Raw genomic sequence first — 22,302 nt, forward strand, 5'->3', positions numbered from 1 at the left:
TGTGGAAAAACTTTGGCTTTTTACGTTACATTTGAGACTTCACAACAATGCTCCCGGGTGGGCTCGAACCACCAACCTTAAGCTTAACATCCGAACACGCTAACCATGGAGCCAAGGAAGCTCAGAAATGAAATGGTCGTCAGGTATTGTGGAAAAACTCTGACTTTTTACGTCACATCAGAGACTTCAAAACACCGCTCCCGGATGGGCTCGAACCACAAACATTTTGAATAACAGCTGAACGCGCTAACCATTGCGCCACGGAAGCCCAAAAATTAAATGTTCGTCAGATATTTTTAAAAAACTCTGAATTTTACGTTACATCTAAGACCTCACAACACCGCTCCCGGATGGGCTCGAACCACCAACCTTTCGGTTAACAGCCGACGGCGTTAACCATTGCGCAACGGAAGTCCAAAGATTAAATGTTCGTCAGGTATTGTGGAAAAAATTTGGATTTTTACGTTACATGTGAGATTTCACAACACCGCTCCCGGGTGGGCTCGAACCACCAACCTTTCGGTTAACAGCCGAACGCGCTAACCATTGCGCCACGGAAGCTCAAAAATTAAACGGTCGTCAGGTATTGTGGAAAAACTTTGGCTTTTTACGTTACATTTGAGACTTCACAACACTGCTCCCGGGTGGGCTCGAACCACCAACCTTAAGCTTAACATCCGAACACGCTAACCATGGAGCCAAGGAAGATCAGAAATGAAATGGTCGTCAGGTATTGTGGAAAAACTTTGACTTTTTACGTCACATCTGAGACTTCACAACACCGCTCCCGGATGGGCTCGAACCACCAACCTTTCGGTTAACAGCCGACGGCGTTAACCATTGCGCAACGGAAGCCCAAAGATTAAATGTTCGTCAGGTATTGTGGAAAAACTTTGTATTTTTACGTTACCTGTGAGATTTCACAACTCCGCTCCCGGGTGGGCTCGAACCACCAACCTATTAGTTAACAGCCGAACGCGCTAACCATTGAGCCACGGAAGCCCAAAAATTAAATGGTCGTCAGGTATTGTGGAAAAACTTTGGCTTTTTACGTTACATTTGAGACTTCACAACAATGCTCCCGGGTGGGCTCGAACCACCAACCTTAAGCTTAACATCCGAACACGCTAACCATGGAGCCAAGGAAGCTCAGAAATGAAATGGTCGTCAGGTATTGTGGAAAAACTCTGACTTTTTACGTCACATCAGAGACTTCAAAACACCGCTCCCGGATGGGCTCGAACCACAAACATTTTGAATAACAGCTGAACGCGCTAACCATTGCGCCACGGAAGCCCAAAAATTAAATGTTCGTCAGATATTTTTAAAAAACTCTGAATTTTACGTTACATCTAAGACCTCACAACACCGCTCCCGGATGGGCTCGAACCACCAACCTTTCGGTTAACAGCCGACGGCGTTAACCATTGCGCAACGGAAGTCCAAAGATTAAATGTTCGTCAGGTATTGTGGAAAAAATTTGGATTTTTACGTTACATGTGAGATTTCACAACACCGCTCCCGGGTGGGCTCGAACCACCAACCTTTCGGTTAACAGCCGAACGCGCTAACCATTGCGCCACGGAAGCTCAAAAATTAAACGGTCGTCAGGTATTGTGGAAAAACTTTGGCTTTTTACGTTACATTTGAGACTTCACAACACTGCTCCCGGGTGGGCTCGAACCACCAACCTTAAGCTTAACATCCGAACACGCTAACCATGGAGCCAAGGAAGATCAGAAATGAAATGGTCGTCAGGTATTGTGGAAAAACTTTGACTTTTTACGTCACATCTGAGACTTCACAACACCGCTCCCGGATGGGCTCGAACCACCAACCTTTCGGTTAACAGCCGAACGCGCTAACCATTGCGCCACGGAAGCCCAAAAATTAAATGTTCGTCAGTTATTTTTAAAAAACTCTGAATTTTACGTTACATCTAAGACCTCACAACACCGCTCCCGGATGGGCTCGAACCACCAACCTTTCGGTTAACAGCCGACCGCGCTAACCATTGAGCCACGGAAGCCCAAAGATTAAATGTTCGTCAGGTATTTTTAAAAAACTCTGAATTTTACGTTACATCTAAGACCTCACAACACCGCTCCCGGATGGGCTCGAACCACCAACCTTTCGGTTAACAGCCGACGGCGTTAACCATTGCGCAACGGAAGCCCAAAGATTAAATGTTCGTCAGGTATTGTGGAAAAACTTTGGATTTTTACGTTACCTGTGAGATTTCACAACTCCGCTCCCGGGTGGGCTCGAACCACCAACCTATTAGTTAACAGCCGAACGCGCTAACCATTGAGCCACGGAAGCCCAAAAATTAAATGGTCGTCAGGTATTGTGGAGAAACTTTGGCTTTTTACGTTACATTTGAGACTTCACAACACTGCTCCCGGGTGGGCTCGAACCACCAACCTTAAGCTTAACATCCGAACACGCTAACCATGGAGCCAAGGAAGCCCAAAAATTAAATGTTCGTCAGTTATTTTTAAAAAACTCTGAATTTTACGTTACATCTAAGACCTCACAACACGGTCCCGGGTGGGCTCGAACCACCAACCTTTCGGTTAACAGCCGAACGCGCTAACCATTGCGCCACGGAAGCTCAAAAATTAAATGGTCGTCAGGTATTGTGGAAAAACTTTGGCATTTGACATTACGTTTGAGATCTCACAACACCGCTCCCGGGTGGGCTGGAACCACCAACCTTTCGGTTAACAGCCGAACGCGCTAACCATTGCGCCACGGAAGCTCAAAAATTAAACGGTCGTCAGGTATTGTGGAAAAACTTTGGCTTTTTACGTTACATTTGAGACTTCACAACACGGCAGCCGGGTGGGCTCGAAACACCAACCTTTTGGTTAACATCCGAACGCGCTAACCTTCGAGCCAAGGAAGCTCAGAAATGAAATGGTCGTCAGGTATTGTGGAAAAACTCTGACTTTTTACGTCACATCAGAGACTTCAAAACACCGCTCCCGGATGGGCTCGAACCACAAACATTTTGAATAACAGCTGAACGCGCTAACCATTGCGCCACGGAAGCCCAAAAATTAAATGTTCGTCAGATATTTTTAAAAAACTCTGAATTTTACGTTACATCTAAGACCTCACAACACCGCTCCCGGATGGGCTCGAACCACCAACCTTTCGGTTAACAGCCGACGGCGTTAACCATTGCGCAACGGAAGTCCAAAGATTAAATGTTCGTCAGGTATTGTGGAAAAACTTTGGATTTTTACGTTACCTGTGAGATTTCACAACTCCGCTCCCGGGTGGGCTCGAACCACCAACCTATTAGTTAACAGCCGAACGCGCTAACCATTGAGCCACGGAAGCCCAAAAATTAAATGGTCGTCAGGTATTGTGGAAAAACTTTGGCTTTTTACGTTACATTTGAGACTTCACAACACTGCTCCCGGGTGGGCTCGAACCACCAACCTTAAGCTTAACATCCGAACACGCTAACCATGGAGCCAAGGAAGCTCAGAAATGAAATGGTCGTCAGGTATTGTGGAAAAACTTTGACTTTTTACGTCACATCTGAGACTTCACAACACCGCTCCCGGATGGGCTCGAACCACCAAACTTTCGGTTAGCAGCCGAACGCGCTAACCATTGCGCCACGGAAGCCCAAAAATTAAATGTTCGTCAGTTATTTTTAAAAAACTCTGAATTTTACGTTACATCTAAGACCTCACAACACCGCTCCCGGATGGGCTCGAACCACCAACCTTTCGGTTAACAGCCGACGGCGTTAACCATTGCGCAACGGAAGCCCAAAGATTAAATGTTCGTCAGGTATTGTGGAAAAACTTTGGATTGTTACGTTACATGTGAGATTTCACAACACCGCTCCCGGGTGGGCTCGAACCACCAACCTTTCGGTTAACAGCCGAACGCGCTAACCATTGCGCCAGGGAAGCTCAAAAATTAAATGGTCGTCAGGTATTGTGGAAAAACTTTGGCATTTGACATTACGTTTGAGATCTCACAACACCGCTCCCGGGTGGGCTCGAACCACCAACCTTTCGGTTAACAGCCGAACGCGCTAACCATTGCGCCACGGAAGCCCAAAAATTAAACGGTCGTCAGGTATTGTGGAAAAACTTTGGCTTTTTACGTTACATTTGAGACTTCACAACACGGCAGCCGGGTGGGCTCGAACCACCAACCTTTTGGCTAACATCCAAACGCGCTAACCTTCGAGCCAAGGAAGCTCAGAAATGAAATGGTCGTCAGGTATTGTGGAAAAACTCTGACTTTTTACGTCATATCAGAGACTTCAAAACACCGCTCCCGGATGGGCTCGAACCACAAACCTTTTGAATAAGAGCTGAACGCGCTAACCATTGCGCCACGGAAGCCCAAAAATTAAATGTTCGTCAGATATTTTTAAAAAACTCTGAATTTTACGTTACATCTAAGACCTCACAACACCGCTCCCGGATGGGCTCGAACCACCAACCTTTCGGTTAACAGCCGACGGCGTTAACCATTGCGCAACGGAAGCCCTAAGATTAAATGTTCGTCAGGTATTGTGGAAAAACTTTGGATTTTTACGTTACGTGTGAGATTTCACAACTCCGCTCCCGGGTTGGCTCGAACCACCAACCTATTAGTTAACAGCCGAACGCGCTAACCATTGAGCCACGGAAGCCCAAAAATTAAATGGTCGTCAGGTATTGTGGAAAAACTTTGGCTTTTTACGTTACATTTGAGACTTCACAACACTGCTCCCGGGTGGGCTCGAACCGCCAACCTTAAGCTTAACATCCGAACACGCTAACCATGGAGCCAAGGAAGCCCAAAAATTAAATGTTCGTCAGTTATTTTTAAAAAACTCTGAATTTTACGTTACATCTAAGACCTCACAACACGGTCCCGGGTGGGCTCGAACCACCAACCTTTCGGTTAACAGCCGAACGCGCTAACCATTGCGCCACGGAAGCTCAAAAATTAAATGGTCGTCAGGTATTGTGGAAAAACTTTGGCATTTGACATTACGTTTGAGATCTCACAACACGGCAGCCGGGTGGGCTCGAAACACCAACCTTTTGGTTAACATCCGAACGCGCTAACCTTCGAGCCAAGGAAGCTCAGAAATGAAATGGTCGTCAGGTATTGTGGAAAAACTCTGACTTTTTACGTCACATCAGAGACTTCAAAACACCGCTCCCGGATGGGCTCGAACCACAAACATTTTGAATAACAGCTGAACGCGCTAACCATTGCGCCACGGAAGCCCAAAAATTAAATGTTCGTCAGATATTTTTAAAAAACTCTGAATTTTACGTTACATCTAAGACCTCACAACACCGCTCCCGGATGGGCTCGAACCACCAACCTTTCGGTTAACAGCCGACGGCGTTAACCATTGCGCAACGGAAGTCCAAAGATTAAATGTTCGTCAGGTATTGTGGAAAAACTTTGGATTTTTACGTTACCTGTGAGATTTCACAACTCCGCTCCCGGGTGGGCTCGAACCACCAACCTATTAGTTAACAGCCGAACGCGCTAACCATTGAGCCACGGAAGCACAAAAATTAAATGGTCGTCAGGTATTGTGGAAAAACTTTGGCTTTTTACGTTACATTTGAGACTTCACAACACTGCTCCCGGGTGGGCTCGAACCACCAACCTTAAGCTTAACATCCGAACACGCTAACCATGGAGCCAAGGAAGCTCAGAAATGAAATGGTCGTCAGGTATTGTGGAAAAACTTTGACTTTTTACGTCACATCTGAGACTTCACAACACCGCTCCCGGATGGGCTCGAACCACCAAACTTTCGGTTAGCAGCCGAACGCGCTAACCATTGCGCCACGGAAGCCCAAAAATTAAATGTTCGTCAGTTATTTTTAAAAAACTCTGAATTTTACGTTACATATAAGACCTCACAACACCGCTCCCGGATGGGCTCGAACCACCAACCTTAAGCTTAACATCCGAACACGCTAACCATGGAGCCAAGGAAGCCCAAAAATTAAATGTTCGTCAGTTATTTTTAAAAAACTCTGAATTTTACGTTACATCTAAGACCTCACAACACGGTCCCGGGTGGGCTCGAACCACCAACCTTTCGGTTAACAGCCGAACGCGCTAACCATTGCGCCACGGAAGCTCAAAAATTAAATGGTCGTCAGGTATTGTGGAAAAACTTTGGCATTTGACATTACGTTTGAGATCTCACAACACCGCTCCCGGGTGGGCTGGAACCACCAACCTTTCGGTTAACAGCCGAACGCGCTAACCATTGCGCCACGGAAGCTCAAAAATTAAACGGTCGTCAGGTATTGTGGAAAAACTTTGGCTTTTTACGTTACATTTGAGACTTCACAACACGGCAGCCGGGTGGGCTCGAAACACCAACCTTTTGGTTAACATCCGAACGCGCTAACCTTCGAGCCAAGGAAGCTCAGAAATGAAATGGTCGTCAGGTATTGTGGAAAAACTCTGACTTTTTACGTCACATCAGAGACTTCAAAACACCGCTCCCGGATGGGCTCGAACCACAAACATTTTGAATAACAGCTGAACGCGCTAACCATTGCGCCACGGAAGCCCAAAAATTAAATGTTCGTCAGATATTTTTAAAAAACTCTGAATTTTACGTTACATCTAAGACCTCACAACACCGCTCCCGGATGGGCTCGAACCACCAACCTTTCGGTTAACAGCCGACGGCGTTAACCATTGCGCAACGGAAGCCCAAAGATTAAATGTTCGTCAGGTATTGTGGAAAAACTTTGGATTTTTACGTTACATGTGAGATTTCACAACACCGCTCCCGGGTGGGCTCGAACCACCAACCTTTCGGTTAACAGCCGAACGCGCTAACCATTGCGCCAGGGAAGCTCAAAAATTAAATGGTCGTCAGGTATTGTGGAAAAACTTTGGCATTTGACATTACGTTTGAGATTTCACAACACCGCTCCCGGGTGGGCTCGAACCACCAACCTTTCGGTTAACAGCCGAACGCGCTAACCATTGCGCCACGGAAGCTCAAAAATTAAATGGTCGTCAGGTATTGTGGAAAAACTTTGGCTTTTTACGTTACATTTGAGACTTCACAACACGGCAGCCGGGTGGGCTCGAACCACCAACCTTTTGGTTAACATCCGAACGCGCTAACCTTCGAGCCAAGGAAGCTCAGAAATGAAATGGTCGTCAGGTATTGTGGAAAAACTCTGGCTTTTTACGTCATATCAGAGACTTCAAAACACCGCTCCCGGATGGGCTCGAACCACAAACCTTTTGAATAAGAGCTGAACGCGCTAACCATTGCGCCACGGAAGCCCAAAAATTAAATGTTCGTCAGATATTTTTAAAAAACTCTGAATTTTACGTTACATCTAAGACCTCACAACACCGCTCCCGGATGGGCTCGAACCACCAACCTTTCGGTTAACAGCCGACGGCGTTAACCATTGCGCAACGGAAGCCCAAGGATTAAATGTTCGTCAGGTATTGTGGAAAAACTTTGGATATTTACGTTACATGTGAGATTTCACAACACCGCTCCCGGGTGGGCTCGAACCACCAACTTTTCGGTTAACAGCCGAACGCGCTAACCATTGCGCCAGGGAAGCTCAAAAATTAAATGGTCGTCAGGTATTGTGGAAAAACTTTGGCATTTGACATTACGTTTGAGATCTCACAACACCGCTCCCGGGTGGGCTCGAACCACCAACCTTTCGGTTAACAGCCGAACGCGCTAACCATTGCGCCACGGAAGCCCAAAAATTAAACGGTCGTCAGGTATTGTGGAAAAACTTTGGCTTTTTACGTTACATTTGAGACTTCACAACACGGCAGCCGGGTGGGTTCGAACCACCAACCTTTTGGTTAACATCCGAACGCGCTAACCTTCGAGCCAAGGAAGCTCAGAAATGAAATGGTCGTCAGGTATTGTGGAAAAACTCTGACTTTTTACGTCACATCAGAGACTTCAAAACACCGCTCCCGGATGGGCTCGAACCACAAACCTTTTGAATAAGAGCTGAACGCGCTAACCATTGCGCCACGGAAGCCCAAAAATTAAATGTTCGTCAGATATTTTTAAAAAACTCTGAATTTTACGTTACATCTAAGACCTCACAACACCGCTCCCGGATGGGCTCGAACCACCAACCTTTCGGTTAACAGCCGACGGCGTTAACCATTGCGCAACGGAAGCCCTAAGATTAAATGTTCGTCAGGTATTGTGGAAAAACTTTGGATTTTTACGTTACCTGTGAGATTTCACAACTCCGCTCCCGGGTTGGCTCGAACCACCAACCTATTAGTTAACAGCCGAACGCGCTAACCATTGAGCCACGGAAGCCCAAAAATTAAATGGTCGTCAGGTATTGTGGAAAAACTTTGGCTTTTTACGTTACATTTGAGACTTCACAACACTGCTCCCGGGTGGGCTCGAACCACCAACCTTAAGCTTAACATCCGAACACGCTAACCATGGAGCCAAGGAAGCTCAGAAATGAAATGGTCGTCAGGTATTGTGGAAAAACTTTGATTTTACGTCACATCTGAGACCTCACAACACCGCTCACGGATGGGCTCGAACCACCAACCTTTCGGTTAACAGCCGAACGCGCTAACCATTGCGCCACGGAAGCCCAAAAATTAAATGTTCGTCAGTTATTTTTAAAAAACTCTGAATTTTACGTTACATCTAAGACCTCACAACACCGCTCCCAGATGGGCTCGAACCACCAACCTTTCGGTTAACAGCCGACGGCGTTAACCATTGAGCCACGGAAGCCCTAAAATTAAATGGTCGTCAGGTATTGTGGAAAAACTTTGGCTTTTTACGTTACATTTGAGACTTCACAACACTGCTCCCGGGTGGGCTCGAACCACCAACCTTAAGCTTAACATCCGAACACGCTAACCATGGAGCCAAGGAAGCTCAGAAATGAAATGGTCGTCAGGTATTGTGGAAAAACTTTGGCTTTTTACGTTACATTTGAGACTTCACAACACTGCTCCCGGGTGGGCTCGAACCACCAACCTTAAGCTTAACATCCGAACACGCTAATCATGGAGCCAAGGAAGCTCAGAAATGAAATGGTCGTCAGGTATTGTGGAAAAACTCTGAATTGTACGTTACATCTAAGACCTCACAACACCGCTCCCGGATGGGCTCGAACCACCAATCTTTCGGTTAGCAGCCGACGGCGTTACCCATTGCGCAACGGAAGCCCAAAGATTAAATGTTCGTCAGGTATTGTGGAAAAACTTTGGATTTTTACGTTACATGTGAGATTTCACAACACCGCTCCCGGGTGGGCTCGAACCACCAACCTTTCGGTTAACAGCCGAACGCGCTAACCATTGCGCCACGGAAGCTCAAAAATTAAACGGTCGTCAGGTATTGTGGAAAAACTTTGGCTTTTTACGTTACATTTGAGACTTCACAACACTGCTCCCGGGTGGGCTCGAACCACCAACCTTAAGCTTAACATCCGAACACGCTAACCATGGAGCCAAGGAAGATCAGAAATGAAATGGTCGTCAGGTATTGTGGAAAAACTTTGACTTTTTACGTCACATCTGAGACTTCACAACACCGCTCCCGGATGGGCTCGAACCACCAACCTTTCGGTTAACAGCCGAACGCGCTAACCATTGCGCCACGGAAGCCCAAAAATTAAATGTTCGTCAGTTATTTTTAAAAAACTCTGAATTTTACGTTACATCTAAGACCTCACAACACCGCTCCCGGATGGGCTCGAACCACCAACCTTTCGGTTAACAGCCGACGGCGTTAACCATTGCGCAACGGAAGCCCAAAGATTAAATGTTCGTCAGGTAATGTGGAAAAACTTTGGATTTTTACGTTACATGTGAGATTTCACAACACCGCTCCCGGGTGGGCTCGAACCACCAACCTTTCGGTTAACAGCCGAACGCGCTAACCATTGCGCCACGGAAGCTTAAAAATTAAACGGTCGTCAGGTATTGTGGAAAAACTTTGGCTTTTTACGTTACATTTGAGACTTCACAACACGGCAGCCGGGTGGGCTCGAACCACCAACCTTTTGGTTAACATCCGAACGCGCTAACCTTCGAGCCGAGGAAGCTCAGAAATGAAATGGTCGTCAGGTATTGTGGAAAAACTCTGACTTTTTACGTCACATCAGAGACTTCAAAACACCGCTCCCGGATGGGCTCGAACCACAAACCTTTCGGTTAACAGCCGACGGCGTTAACCATTGCGCAACGGAAGCACAAAGATTAAATGTTCGTCAGGTATTGTGGAAAAACTTTGTATTTTTACGTTACCTGTGAGATTTCACAACTCCGCTCCCGGGTGGGCTCGAACCACCAACCTATTAGTTAACAGCCGAACGCGCTAACCATTGAGCCACGGAAGCCCAAAAATTAAATGGTCGTCAGGTATTGTGGAAAAACTTTGGCTTTTTACGTTACATTTGAGACTTCACAACACTGCTCCCGGGTGGGCTCGAACCACCAACCTTAAGCTTAACATCCGAACACGCTAACCATGGAGCCAAGGAAGATCAGAAATGAAATGGTCGTCAGGTATTGTGGAAAAACTTTGACTTTTTACGTCACATCTGAGACTTCACAACACCGCTCCCGGATGGGCTCGAACCTTCAACCTTTCGGTTAACAGCCGAACGCGCTAACCATTGCGCCACGGAAGCCCAAAAATTAAATGTTCGTCAGTTATTTTTAAAAAACTCTGAATTTTACGTTACATCTAAGACCTCACAACACCGCTCCCGGATGGGCTCGAACCACCAACCTTTCGGTTAACAGCCGACGGCGTTAACCATTGCGCAACGGAAGCCCAAAGATTAAATGTTCGTCAGGTATTGTGGAAAAACTTTGGATTTTTACGTTACATGTGAGATTTCACAACACCGCTCCCGGGTGGGCTCGAACCACCAACCTTTCGGTTAACAGCCGAACGCGCTAACCATTGCGCCACGGAAGCTCAAAAATTAAACGGTCGTCAGGTATTGTGGAAAAACTTTGGCTTTTTACGTTACATTTGAGACTTCACAACACTGCTCCCGGGTGGGCTCGAACCACCAACCTTAAGCTTAACATCCGAACACGCTAACCATGGAGCCAAGGAAGATCAGAAATGAAATGGTCGTCAGGTATTGTGGAAAAACTTTGACTTTTTACGTCACATCTGAGACTTCACAACACCGCTCCCGGATGGGCTCGAACCACCAACCTTTCGGTTAACAGCCGAACGCGCTAACCATTGCGCCACGGAAGCCCAAAAATTAAATGTTCGTCAGTTATTTTTAAAAAACTCTGAATTTTACGTTACATCTAAGACCTCACAACACCGCTCCCGGATGGGCTCGAACCACCAACCTTTCGGTTAACAGCCGACGGCGTTAACCATTGCGCAACGGAAGCCCAAAGATTAAATGTTCGTCAGGTAATGTGGAAAAACTTTGGATTTTTACGTTACATGTGAGATTTCACAACACCGCTCCCGGGTGGGCTCGAACCACCAACCTTTCGGTTAACAGCCGAACGCGCTAACCATTGCGCCACGGAAGCTTAAAAATTAAACGGTCGTCAGGTATTGTGGAAAAACTTTGGCTTTTTACGTTACATTTGAGACTTCACAACACGGCAGCCGGGTGGGCTCGAACCACCAACCTTTTGGTTAACATCCGAACGCGCTAACCTTCGAGCCGAGGAAGCTCAGAAATGAAATGGTCGTCAGGTATTGTGGAAAAACTCTGACTTTTTACGTCACATCAGAGACTTCAAAACACCGCTCCCGGATGGGCTCGAACCACAAACCTTTCGGTTAACAGCCGACGGCGTTAACCATTGCGCAACGGAAGCACAAAGATTAAATGTTCGTCAGGTATTGTGGAAAAACTTTGTATTTTTACGTTACCTGTGAGATTTCACAACTCCGCTCCCGGGTGGGCTCGAACCACCAACCTATTAGTTAACAGCCGAACGCGCTAACCATTGAGCCACGGAAGCCCAAAAATTAAATGGTCGTCAGGTATTGTGGAAAAACTTTGGCTTTTTACGTTACATTTGAGACTTCACAACACTGCTCCCGGGTGGGCTCGAACCACCAACCTTAAGCTTAACATCCGAACACGCTAACCATGGAGCCAAGGAAGCTCAGAAATGAAATGGTCGTCAGGTATTGTGGAAAAACTTTGACTTTTTACGTCACATCTGAGACTTCACAACACCGCTCCCGGATGGGCTCGAACCTTCAACCTTTCGGTTAACAGCCGAACGCGCTAACCATTGCGCCACGGAAGCCCAAAAATTAAATGTTCGTCAGTTATTTTTAAAAAACTCTGAATTTTACGTTACATCTAAGACCTCACAACACCGCTCCCGGATGGGCTCGAACCACCAACCTTTCGGTTAACAGCCGACGGCGTTAACCATTGCGCAACGGAAGCCCAAAGATTAAATGTTCGTCAGGTATTGTGGAAAAACTTTGGATTTTTACGTTACATGTGAGATTTCACAACACCGCTCCCGGGTGGGCTCGAACCACCAACCTTTCGGTTAACAGCCGAACGCGCTAACCATTGCGCCACGGAAGCTCAAAAATTAAATGGTCGTCAGGTATTGTGCAAAAACTTTGGCATTTGACATTACGTTTGAGATCTCACAACACCGCTCCCGGGTGGGCTCGAACCACCAACCTTTCGGTTAACAGCCGAACGCGCTAACCATTGCGCCACGGAAGCTCAGAAATGAAATGGTCGTCAGGTATTGTGGAAAAACTTTGACTTTTTACGTCACATCTGAGACTTCACAACACCGCTCCCGGATGGGCTCGAACCTTCAACCTTTCGGTTAACAGCCGAACGCGCTAACCATTGCGCCACGGAAGCCCAAAAATTAAATGTTCGTCAGTTATTTTTAAAAAACTCTGAATTTTACGTTACATCTAAGACCTCACAACACCGCTCCCGGATGGGCTCGAACCACCAACCTTTCGGTTAACAGCCGACGGCGTTAACCATTGCGCAACGGAAGCCCAAAGATTAAATGTTCGTCAGGTATTGTGGAAAAACTTTGGATTTTTACGTTACATGTGAGATTTCACAACACCGCTCCCGGGTGGGCTCGAACCACCAACCTTTCGGTTAACAGCCGAACGCGCTAACCATTGCGCCACGGAAGCTCAAAAATTAAATGGTCGTCAGGTATTGTGCAAAAACTTTGGCATTTGACATTACGTTTGAGATCTCACAACACCGCTCCCGGGTGGGCTCGAACCACCAACCTTTCGGTTAACAGCCGAACGCGCTAACCATTGCGCCACGGAAGCTCAGAAATGAAATGGTCGTCAGGTATTGTGGAAAAACTTTGACTTTTTACGTCACATCTGAGACTTCACAACACCGCTCCCGGATGGGCTCGAACCTTCAACCTTTCGGTTAACAGCCGAACGCGCTAACCATTGCGCCACGGAAGCCCAAAAATTAAATGTTCGTCAGTTATTTTTAAAAAACTCTGAATTTTACGTTACATCTAAGACCTCTCAACACCGCTCCCGGATGGGCTCGAACCACCAACCTTTCGGTTAACAGCCGACGGCGTTAACCATTGCGCAACGGAAGCCCAAAGATTAAATGTTCGTCACGTTGTGGAAAAACTTTGGATTTTTACGTTACATGTGAGATTTCACAACACCGCTCCCGGGTGGGCTCGAACCACCAACCTTTCGGTTAACAGCCGAACGCGCTAACCATTGCGCCACGGAAGCTCAAAAATTAAATGGTCGTCAGGTATTGTGCAAAAACTTTGGCATTTGACATTACGTTTGAGATCTCACAACACCGCTCCCGGGTGGGCTCGATCCACCAACCTTTCGGTTAACAGCCGAACGCGCTAACCATTGCGCCACGGAAGCTCAAAAACTAAACGGTCGTCAGGTATTGTGGAAAAACTTTGGCTTTTTACGTTACATTTGAGACTTCACAACACGGCAGCCGGGTGGGCTCGAACCACCAACCTTTTGGTTAACATCCGAACGCGCTAACCTTCGAGCCGAGGAAGCTCAGAAATGAAATGGTCGTCAGGTATTGTGGAAAAACTCTGACTTTTTACGTCACATCAGAGACTTCAAAACACCGCTCCCGGATGGGCTCGAACCACAAACCTTTCGGTTAACAGCCGACGGCGTTAACCATTGCGCAACGGAAGCACAAAGATTAAATGTTCGTCAGGTATTGTGGAAAAACTTTGTATTTTTACGTTACCTGTGAGATTTCACAACTCCGCTCCCGGGTGGGCTCGAACCACCAACCTATTAGTTAACAGCCGAACGCGCTAACCATTGAGCCACGGAAGCCCAAAAATTAAATGGTCGTCAGGTATTGTGGAAAAACTTTGGCTTTTTACGTTACATTTGAGACTTCACAACACTGCTCCCGGGTGGGCTCGAACCACCAACCTTAAGCTTAACATCCGAACACGCTAACCATGGAGCCAAGGAAGATCAGAAATGAAATGGTCGTCAGGTATTGTGGAAAAACTTTGACTTTTTACGTCACATCTGAGACTTCACAACACCGCTCCCGGATGGGCTCGAACCTTCAACCTTTCGGTTAACAGCCGAACGCGCTAACCATTGCGCCACGGAAGCCCAAAAATTAAATGTTCGTCAGTTATTTTTAAAAAACTCTGAATTTTACGTTACATCTAAGACCTTACAACACCGCTCCCGGATGGGCTCGAACCACCAACCTTTCGGTTAACAGCCGACGGCGTTAACCATTGCGCAACGGAAGCCCAAAGATTAAATGTTCGTCAGGTATTGTGGAAAAACTTTGGATTTTTACGTTACATGTGAGATTTCACAACACCGCTCCCGGGTGGGCTCGAACCACCAACCTTTCGGTTAACAGCCGAACGCGCTAACCATTGCGCCACGGAAGCTCAAAAATTAAACGGTCGTCAGGTATTGTGGAAAAACTTTGGCTTTTTACGTTACATTTGAGACTTCACAACACTGCTCCCGGGTGGGCTCGAACCACCAACCTTAAGCTTAACATCCGAACACGCTAACCATGGAGCCAAGGAAGATCAGAAATGAAATGGTCGTCAGGTATTGTGGAAAAACTTTGACTTTTTACGTCACATCTGAGACTTCACAACACCGCTCCCGGATGGGCTCGAACCACCAACCTTTCGGTTAACAGCCGAACGCGCTAACCATTGCGCCACGGAAGCCCAAAAATTAAATGTTCGTCAGTTATTTTTAAAAAACTCTGAATTTTACGTTACATCTAAGACCTCACAACACCGCTCCCGGATGGGCTCGAACCACCAACCTTTCGGTTAACAGCCGACGGCGTTAACCATTGCGCAACGGAAGCCCAAAGATTAAATGTTCGTCAGGTAATGTGGAAAAACTTTGGATTTTTACGTTACATGTGAGATTTCACAACACCGCTCCCGGGTGGGCTCGAACCACCAACCTTTCGGTTAACAGCCGAACGCGCTAACCATTGCGCCACGGAAGCTTAAAAATTAAACGGTCGTCAGGTATTGTGGAAAAACTTTGGCTTTTTACGTTACATTTGAGACTTCACAACACGGCAGCCGGGTGGGCTCGAACCACCAACCTTTTGGTTAACATCCGAACGCGCTAACCTTCGAGCCGAGGAAGCTCAGAAATGAAATGGTCGTCAGGTATTGTGGAAAAACTCTGACTTTTTACGTCACATCAGAGACTTCAAAACACCGCTCCCGGATGGGCTCGAACCACAAACCTTTCGGTTAACAGCCGACGGCGTTAACCATTGCGCAACGGAAGCACAAAGATTAAATGTTCGTCAGGTATTGTTGAAAAACTTTGTATTTTTACGTTACCTGTGAGATTTCACAACTCCGCTCCCGGGTGGGCTCGAACCACCAACCTATTAGTTAACAGCCGAACGCGCTAACCATTGCGCCACGGGAGCTCAGAAATGAAATGGTCGTCAGGTATTGTGGAAAAACTTTGACTTTTTACGTCACATCTGAGACTTCACAACACCGCTCCCGGATGGGCTCGAACCTTCAACCTTTCGGTTAACAGCCGAACGCGCTAACCATTGCGCCACGGAAGCCCAAAAATTAAATGTTCGTCAGTTATTTTTAAAAAACTCTGAATTTTACGTTACATCTAAGACCTCTCAACACCGCTCCCGGATGGGCTCGAACCACCAACCTTTCGGTTAACAGCCGACGGCGTTAACCATTGCGCAACGGAAGCCCAAAGATTAAATGTTCGTCAGGTATTGTGGAAAAACTTTGGATTTTTACGTTACATGTGAGATTTCACAACACCGCTCCCGGGTGGGCTCGAACCACCAACCTTTCGGTTAACAGCCGAACGCGCTAACCATTGCGCCACGGAAGCTCAAAAATTAAATGGTCGTCAGGTATTGTGCAAAAACTTTGGCATTTGACATTACGTTTGAGATCTCACAACACCGCTCCCGGGTGGGCTCGATCCACCAACCTTTCGGTTAACAGCCGAACGCGCTAACCATTGCGCCACGGAAGCTCAAAAACTAAACGGTCGTCAGGTATTGTGGAAAAACTTTGGCTTTTTACGTTACATTTGAGACTTCACAACACGGCAGCCGGGTGGGCTCGAACCACCAACCTTTTGGTTAACATCCGAACGCGCTAACCTTCGAGCCAAGGAAGCTCAGAAATGCAATGGTCGTCAGGTATTGTGGAAAAACTCTGACTTTTTACGTCACATCAGAGACTTCAAAACACCGCTCCCGGATGGGCTCGAACCACAAACCTTTTGAATAACAGCTGAACGCGCTAACCATTGCGCCACGGAAGCCCAAAAATTAAATGTTCGTCAGATATTTTTAAAAAACTCTGAATTTTACGTTACATCTAAGACCTCACAACACCGCTCCCGGATGGGCTCGAAACACCAACCTTTCGGTTAACAGCCGACGGCGTTAACCATTGCGCAACGGAAGCCCAAAGATTAAATGTTCGTCAGGTATTGTGGAAAAACTTTGGATTTTTACGTTACATTTGAGACTTCACAACACCGCTCCCGGATGGGCTCGAACCACCAACCTTTCGGTTAACAGCCGAACGCGCTAACCATTGCGCCACGGAAGCCCAAAAATTAAATGTTCGTCAGTTATTTTTAAAAAACTCTGAATTTTACGTTACATCTAAGACCTCACAACACCGCTCCCGGATGGGCTCGAACCACCAACCTTTCGGTTAACAGCCGATGGCGTTAACCATTGCGCAACGGAAGCCCAAAGATTAAATGTTCGTCAGGTATTGTGGAAAAACTTTGGATTTTTACGTTACATGTGAGATTTCACAACACCGCTCCCGGGTGGGCTCGAACCACCAACCTTTCGGTTAACAGCCGAACGCGCTAACCATTGCGCCACGGAAGCCCAAAGATTAAATGGTCGTCAGGTATTGTGGAAAAACTTTGACTTTTTACGTCACATCTGAGACTTCACAACACCGCTCCCGGATGGGCTCGAACCACAAACCTTTTCAATAACAGCAGAACGCGCTAACCATTGCGCCACGGAAGCCCAAAAATTAAATGTTCGTCAGTTATTTTTAAAAAACTGTGAATTTTACGTTACATCTAAGACCTCACAACACAGCTCCCGGATGGGCACGAACCACCAACCTTTCGGTTAACAGCCGACGGCGTTAACCATTGCGCAACGGAAGCCCAAAGATTAAATGTTCGTCAGATATCTTTAAAAAACTCTGAATTTTACGTTACATCTAAGACCTCACAACACCGCTCCCGGATGGGCTCGAAACACCAACCTTTCGGTTAACAGCCGAACGCGCTAACCATTGCGCCACGGAAGCCCAAAGATTAAATGGTCGTCAGGTATTGTGGAAAAACTTTGACTATTTTCGTCACATCTGAGACTTCACAACACCGCTCCCGGATGGGCTCGAACCACAAACCTTTTGAATAACAGCTGAACGCTCTAACCATTGCGCCACGGAAGCCCAAAAATTAAATGTTCGTCAGTTATTTTTAAAAAACTGTGAATTTTACGTTACATCTAAGACCTCGCAACACAGCTCCCGGATGGGCACGAACCACCAACCTTTCGGTTAACAGCCGACGGCGTTAACCATTGCGCAACGGAAGCCCAAAGATTAAATGTTCGTCAGGTATTGTGGAAAAACTTTGGAGTTTTACGTTACCTGTGAGATTTCACAACACCGCTCCCGGGTGGGCTCGAACCACCAACCTTTCGGTTAACAGCCGAACGCGCTAACCATTGCGCCACGGAAGCCCAACGATTAAATGTTCGTCAGGTATTGTGGAAAAACTTTGGGTTTTTACGTTACATGTGAGATTTCACAACACCGCTCTTGGGTGGGTTCGAACCACCAACCTCTCGGTTAACAGCCGACGGCGTTAACCATTGCGCAACGGAAGCCCAAAGATTAAATGTTCGTCAGGTATTGTGGAAAAACTTTGACTTTTTACGTCACATCTGAGACCTCACAACACCGCTCACGGACGGGCTCGAACCACTAACCTTTCGGTTAACAGCCGAACGCGCTAACCATTGCGCCACGGAAGCCCAAAAATTAAATGGTCGTCAGGTATTTTTAAAAAACTCTGAGTTTTACGTTACCTGTGAGATTTCACAACACCGCTCCCGGGTGGGCTCGAACCACCAACCTTTCGGTTAACAGCCGAACGCGCTAACCATTGCGCCACGGAAGCCTAACGATTAAATGTTCGTCAGGTATTATGGAAAAACTTTGGATTTTTACGTTACATGTGAGATTTCACAACACCGCTCTTGGGTGGGCTCGAACCACCAACCTTTCGGTTAACAGCCGACGGCGTTAACCATTGCGCAACGGAAGCCCAAAGATTAAATGTTCGTCAGGTATTGTGGAAAAACTTTGACTTTTTACGTCACATCTCAGACCTCACAACACCGCTCACGGATGGGCTCGAAGCACCAACCTTTCGGTTAACAGCCGAACGCGCTAACCATTGCGCCACGGAAGCCCAAAAATTAAATGGTCGTCGGGTATTGTGGAAACACTTTGGCTTTTTACGTTACATGTGAGAGCTCACAACACCGCTCCCGGGTGGGCTCGAACCACCAACCTTTCTGTTAACAGCCGAACGCGCTAACCATTGCGCCACAGAAGCCCAAAGATTAAATGTTCGTCAGGTATTTTTAAAAAACTCTGAATTTTACGTTACATCTAAGACCTCACAACACCGCTCCCGGATGGGCTCGAACCACCAACCTTTCGGTTAACAGCCGAACGCGCTAACCATTGCGCCACGGAAGCCCAAAAATTAAATGTTCGTCAGTTATTTTTAAAAAACTCTGAATTTTACGTTACATCTAAGACCTCACAAAAACCGCTCCCGGATGGGCTCGAACCACCAACCTTTCGGTTAACAGCCGACGGCGTTAACCATTGCGCAACGGAAGCCCAAAGATAAAATGTTCGTCAGGTATTGTGGAAAAACTTTGGATTTTTACGTTACATGTGAGATTTCACAACACCGCTCCCGGGTGGGCTCGAACCACCAACCTTTCGGTTAACAGCCGAACGCGCTAACCATTGCGCCACGGAAGCCCAAAAATTAAATGTTCGTCAGTTATTTTTAAAAAACTCTGAATTTTACGTTACATCTACGACCTCACAACATCGCTCCCGGATGGGCTCGAACCACCAACCTTTCGGTTAACAGCCGACGGCGTTAACCATTGCGCAACGGAAGCCCAAAAACTAAATGTTCGTCAGGTATTGTGGAAAAACTTTGGAGTTTTACGTTACATGTGAGATTTCACAACACCGCTCCCGGGTGGGCTCGAACCACCAACCTTTCGGTTAACAGCCGAACGCGCTAACCATTGCGCCACGGAAGCCCAAAAATTAAATGTTCGTCAGGTATTGTGGAAAAACTTTGACTTTTTACGTCACATCTGAGACCTCACAACACCGCTCCCGGATGGGCTCGAACCACCAACCTTTCGGTTAACAGCCGAACGCGCTAACCATTGCGCCACGGAAGCTCAAAAATTAAATGGTCGTCAGGTATTGTGGAAAAACTTTGACTTTTTACGTCACATCTGAGACTTCACAACACCGCTCCCGGATGGTCTCGAACCACCAACCTTTCAGTTAACAGCCGAACGCGCTAACCATTGCGCCACGGAAGCCCAAAGATTAAATGTTCGTCAGGTATTTTTAAAAAACTCTGAAGTTTACGTTACATCTAAGACCTCACAACACCGCTCCCGGGTGGGCTCGAACCACCAACCTTTCGGTTAACAGCCGAACGCGCTAACCATTGCGCCACGGAAGCCCAAAAATTAAATGGTCGTCGGGTATTGTGGAAACACTTTGGCTTTTTACGTTACATGTGAGAGCTCACAACACCGCTCCCGGGTGGGCTCGAACCACCAACCTTTCGGTTAACAGCCGAACGCGCTACCCATTGCGCCACGGAAGCCCAAAAATTAAATGGTCGTCGGGTATTGTGGAAACACTTTGGCTTTTTACGTTACATGTGAGAGCTCACAACACCGCTCGCGGGTGGGCTCGAACCACCAACCTTTCGGTTAACAGCCGAACGCGCTAACCATTGCGCCACAGAAGCCCAAAGATTAAATGTTCGTCAGGTATTTTTAAAAAATTCTGAATTTTACGTTACATCTAAGACCTCACAACACCGCTCCCGGATGGGCTCGAACGACCAACCTTTCGGTTAACAGCCGAACGCGCTAACCATTGCGCCACGGAAGCCCAAAAATTAAATGTTCGTCAGTTATTTTTAAAAAACTCTGAATTTTACGTTACATCTAAGACCTCACAAAAACCGCTCCCGGATGGGCTCGAACCACCAACCTTTCGGTTAACAGCCGACGGCGTTAACCATTGCGCAACGGAAGCCCAAAGATAAAATGTTCGTCAGGTATTGTGGAAAAACTTTGGATTTTTACGTTACATGTGAGATTTCACAACACCGCTCCCGGGTGGGCTCGAACCACCAACCTTTCGGTTAACAGCCGAACGCGCTAACCATTGCGCCACGGAAGCCCAAAAATTAAATGTTCGTCAGTTATTTTTAAAAAACTCTGAATTTTACGTTACATCTACGACCTCACAACATCGCTCCCGGATGGGCTCGAACCACCAACCTTTCGGTTAACAGCCGACGGCGTTAACCATTGCGCAACGGAAGCCCAAAAACTAAATGTTCGTCAGGTATTGTGGAAAAACTTTGGAGTTTTACGTTACATGTGAGATTTCACAACACCGCTCCCGGGTGGGCTCGAACCACCAACCTTTCGGTTAACAGCCGAACGCGCTAACCATTGCGCCACGGAAGCCCAAAAATTAAATGTTCGTCAGGTATTGTGGAAAAACTTTGACTTTTTACGTCACATCTGAGACCTCACAACACCGCTCCCGGATGGGCTCGAACCACCAACCTTTCGGTTAACAGCCGAACGCGCTAACCATTGCGCCACGGAAGCTCAAAAATTACATGGTCGTCAGGTATTGTGGAAAAACTTTGACTTTTTACGTCACATCTGAGACTTCACAACACCGCTCCCGGATGGTCTCGAACCACCAACCTTTCAGTTAACAGCCGAACGCGCTAACCATTGCGCCACGGAAGCCCAAAGATTAAATGTTCGTCAGGTATTTTTAAAAAACTCTGAAGTTTACGTTACATCTAAGACCTCACAACACCGCTCCCGGGTGGGCTCGAACCACCAACCTTTCGGTTAACAGCCGAACGCGCTAACCATTGCGCCACGGAAGCCCAAAAACTAAATGGTCGTCGGGTATTGTGGAAACACTTTGGCTTTTTACGTTACATGTGAGAGCTCACAACACCGCTCCCGGGTGGGCTCGAACCACCAACCTTTCGGTTAACAGCCGAACGCGCTACCCATTGCGCCACGGAAGCCCAAAAATTAAATGGTCGTCGGGTATTGTGGAAACACTTTGGCTTTTTACGTTACATGTGAGAGCTCACAACACCGCTCGCGGGTGGGCTCGAACCACCAACCTTTCGGTTAACAGCCGAACGCGCTAACCATTGCGCCACAGAAGCCCAAAGATTAAATGTTCGTCAGGTATTTTTAAAAAATTCTGAATTTTACGTTACATCTAAGACCTCACAACACCGCTCCCGGATGGTCTCGAACCACCAACCTTTCAGTTAACAGCCGAACGCGCTAACCATTGCGCCACGGAAGCCCAAAGATTAAATGTTCGTCAGGTATTTTT

General features: G+C 46.9%; 28 non-coding genes across 28 annotated transcripts; all 28 read right to left on the reverse strand.

Moving 5' to 3' along the window:
• Positions 1-488: 488 nt before the first annotated feature.
• TRNAN-GUU (transfer RNA asparagine (anticodon GUU)) lies at positions 489-561 on the reverse strand. Its single transcript has one exon. It is a non-coding gene; the product is annotated as a tRNA-Asn (tRNA).
• A 955-nt stretch (positions 562-1,516) lies between these two features.
• On the reverse strand, positions 1,517-1,589 carry TRNAN-GUU (transfer RNA asparagine (anticodon GUU)). Its single transcript has one exon. It is a non-coding gene; the product is annotated as a tRNA-Asn (tRNA).
• A 1,980-nt stretch (positions 1,590-3,569) lies between these two features.
• Positions 3,570-3,642, reverse strand: TRNAS-GCU (transfer RNA serine (anticodon GCU)). Its single transcript has one exon. It is a non-coding gene; the product is annotated as a tRNA-Ser (tRNA).
• A 367-nt stretch (positions 3,643-4,009) lies between these two features.
• On the reverse strand, positions 4,010-4,082 carry TRNAN-GUU (transfer RNA asparagine (anticodon GUU)). The gene has a single exon. It is a non-coding gene; the product is annotated as a tRNA-Asn (tRNA).
• Positions 4,083-5,769: 1,687 nt separating this feature from the next.
• Positions 5,770-5,842, reverse strand: TRNAS-GCU (transfer RNA serine (anticodon GCU)). Its single transcript has one exon. It is a non-coding gene; the product is annotated as a tRNA-Ser (tRNA).
• A 1,099-nt stretch (positions 5,843-6,941) lies between these two features.
• Positions 6,942-7,014, reverse strand: TRNAN-GUU (transfer RNA asparagine (anticodon GUU)). The gene has a single exon. It is a non-coding gene; the product is annotated as a tRNA-Asn (tRNA).
• Positions 7,015-7,675: 661 nt separating this feature from the next.
• Positions 7,676-7,748, reverse strand: TRNAN-GUU (transfer RNA asparagine (anticodon GUU)). Its single transcript has one exon. It is a non-coding gene; the product is annotated as a tRNA-Asn (tRNA).
• Positions 7,749-9,287: 1,539 nt separating this feature from the next.
• TRNAN-GUU (transfer RNA asparagine (anticodon GUU)) lies at positions 9,288-9,360 on the reverse strand. Its single transcript has one exon. It is a non-coding gene; the product is annotated as a tRNA-Asn (tRNA).
• A 514-nt stretch (positions 9,361-9,874) lies between these two features.
• On the reverse strand, positions 9,875-9,947 carry TRNAN-GUU (transfer RNA asparagine (anticodon GUU)). Its single transcript has one exon. It is a non-coding gene; the product is annotated as a tRNA-Asn (tRNA).
• Positions 9,948-10,902: 955 nt separating this feature from the next.
• Positions 10,903-10,975, reverse strand: TRNAN-GUU (transfer RNA asparagine (anticodon GUU)). The gene has a single exon. It is a non-coding gene; the product is annotated as a tRNA-Asn (tRNA).
• A 514-nt stretch (positions 10,976-11,489) lies between these two features.
• On the reverse strand, positions 11,490-11,562 carry TRNAN-GUU (transfer RNA asparagine (anticodon GUU)). The gene has a single exon. It is a non-coding gene; the product is annotated as a tRNA-Asn (tRNA).
• Positions 11,563-12,517: 955 nt separating this feature from the next.
• Positions 12,518-12,590, reverse strand: TRNAN-GUU (transfer RNA asparagine (anticodon GUU)). The gene has a single exon. It is a non-coding gene; the product is annotated as a tRNA-Asn (tRNA).
• A 74-nt stretch (positions 12,591-12,664) lies between these two features.
• TRNAN-GUU (transfer RNA asparagine (anticodon GUU)) lies at positions 12,665-12,737 on the reverse strand. The gene has a single exon. It is a non-coding gene; the product is annotated as a tRNA-Asn (tRNA).
• Positions 12,738-13,104: 367 nt separating this feature from the next.
• On the reverse strand, positions 13,105-13,177 carry TRNAN-GUU (transfer RNA asparagine (anticodon GUU)). Its single transcript has one exon. It is a non-coding gene; the product is annotated as a tRNA-Asn (tRNA).
• Positions 13,178-13,251: 74 nt separating this feature from the next.
• TRNAN-GUU (transfer RNA asparagine (anticodon GUU)) lies at positions 13,252-13,324 on the reverse strand. The gene has a single exon. It is a non-coding gene; the product is annotated as a tRNA-Asn (tRNA).
• A 365-nt stretch (positions 13,325-13,689) lies between these two features.
• Positions 13,690-13,762, reverse strand: TRNAN-GUU (transfer RNA asparagine (anticodon GUU)). The gene has a single exon. It is a non-coding gene; the product is annotated as a tRNA-Asn (tRNA).
• A 1,102-nt stretch (positions 13,763-14,864) lies between these two features.
• On the reverse strand, positions 14,865-14,937 carry TRNAN-GUU (transfer RNA asparagine (anticodon GUU)). Its single transcript has one exon. It is a non-coding gene; the product is annotated as a tRNA-Asn (tRNA).
• A 514-nt stretch (positions 14,938-15,451) lies between these two features.
• TRNAN-GUU (transfer RNA asparagine (anticodon GUU)) lies at positions 15,452-15,524 on the reverse strand. Its single transcript has one exon. It is a non-coding gene; the product is annotated as a tRNA-Asn (tRNA).
• An 808-nt stretch (positions 15,525-16,332) lies between these two features.
• On the reverse strand, positions 16,333-16,405 carry TRNAN-GUU (transfer RNA asparagine (anticodon GUU)). The gene has a single exon. It is a non-coding gene; the product is annotated as a tRNA-Asn (tRNA).
• A 954-nt stretch (positions 16,406-17,359) lies between these two features.
• Positions 17,360-17,432, reverse strand: TRNAN-GUU (transfer RNA asparagine (anticodon GUU)). Its single transcript has one exon. It is a non-coding gene; the product is annotated as a tRNA-Asn (tRNA).
• Positions 17,433-18,238: 806 nt separating this feature from the next.
• On the reverse strand, positions 18,239-18,311 carry TRNAN-GUU (transfer RNA asparagine (anticodon GUU)). Its single transcript has one exon. It is a non-coding gene; the product is annotated as a tRNA-Asn (tRNA).
• A 367-nt stretch (positions 18,312-18,678) lies between these two features.
• Positions 18,679-18,751, reverse strand: TRNAN-GUU (transfer RNA asparagine (anticodon GUU)). The gene has a single exon. It is a non-coding gene; the product is annotated as a tRNA-Asn (tRNA).
• An 808-nt stretch (positions 18,752-19,559) lies between these two features.
• TRNAN-GUU (transfer RNA asparagine (anticodon GUU)) lies at positions 19,560-19,632 on the reverse strand. Its single transcript has one exon. It is a non-coding gene; the product is annotated as a tRNA-Asn (tRNA).
• A 220-nt stretch (positions 19,633-19,852) lies between these two features.
• On the reverse strand, positions 19,853-19,925 carry TRNAN-GUU (transfer RNA asparagine (anticodon GUU)). Its single transcript has one exon. It is a non-coding gene; the product is annotated as a tRNA-Asn (tRNA).
• Positions 19,926-20,292: 367 nt separating this feature from the next.
• Positions 20,293-20,365, reverse strand: TRNAN-GUU (transfer RNA asparagine (anticodon GUU)). Its single transcript has one exon. It is a non-coding gene; the product is annotated as a tRNA-Asn (tRNA).
• A 661-nt stretch (positions 20,366-21,026) lies between these two features.
• On the reverse strand, positions 21,027-21,099 carry TRNAN-GUU (transfer RNA asparagine (anticodon GUU)). Its single transcript has one exon. It is a non-coding gene; the product is annotated as a tRNA-Asn (tRNA).
• A 220-nt stretch (positions 21,100-21,319) lies between these two features.
• Positions 21,320-21,392, reverse strand: TRNAN-GUU (transfer RNA asparagine (anticodon GUU)). Its single transcript has one exon. It is a non-coding gene; the product is annotated as a tRNA-Asn (tRNA).
• A 367-nt stretch (positions 21,393-21,759) lies between these two features.
• TRNAN-GUU (transfer RNA asparagine (anticodon GUU)) lies at positions 21,760-21,832 on the reverse strand. The gene has a single exon. It is a non-coding gene; the product is annotated as a tRNA-Asn (tRNA).
• Between the last annotated feature and the right edge of the window lie 470 nt (positions 21,833-22,302).

This window comes from Phalangium opilio, unplaced genomic scaffold (genome assembly GCF_054372755.1).
Source record: "Phalangium opilio isolate 3A_F unplaced genomic scaffold, DU_Popi_V2 ptg000352l_1, whole genome shotgun sequence".
Lineage (NCBI taxonomy): Eukaryota > Metazoa > Arthropoda > Arachnida > Opiliones > Phalangiidae > Phalangium > Phalangium opilio.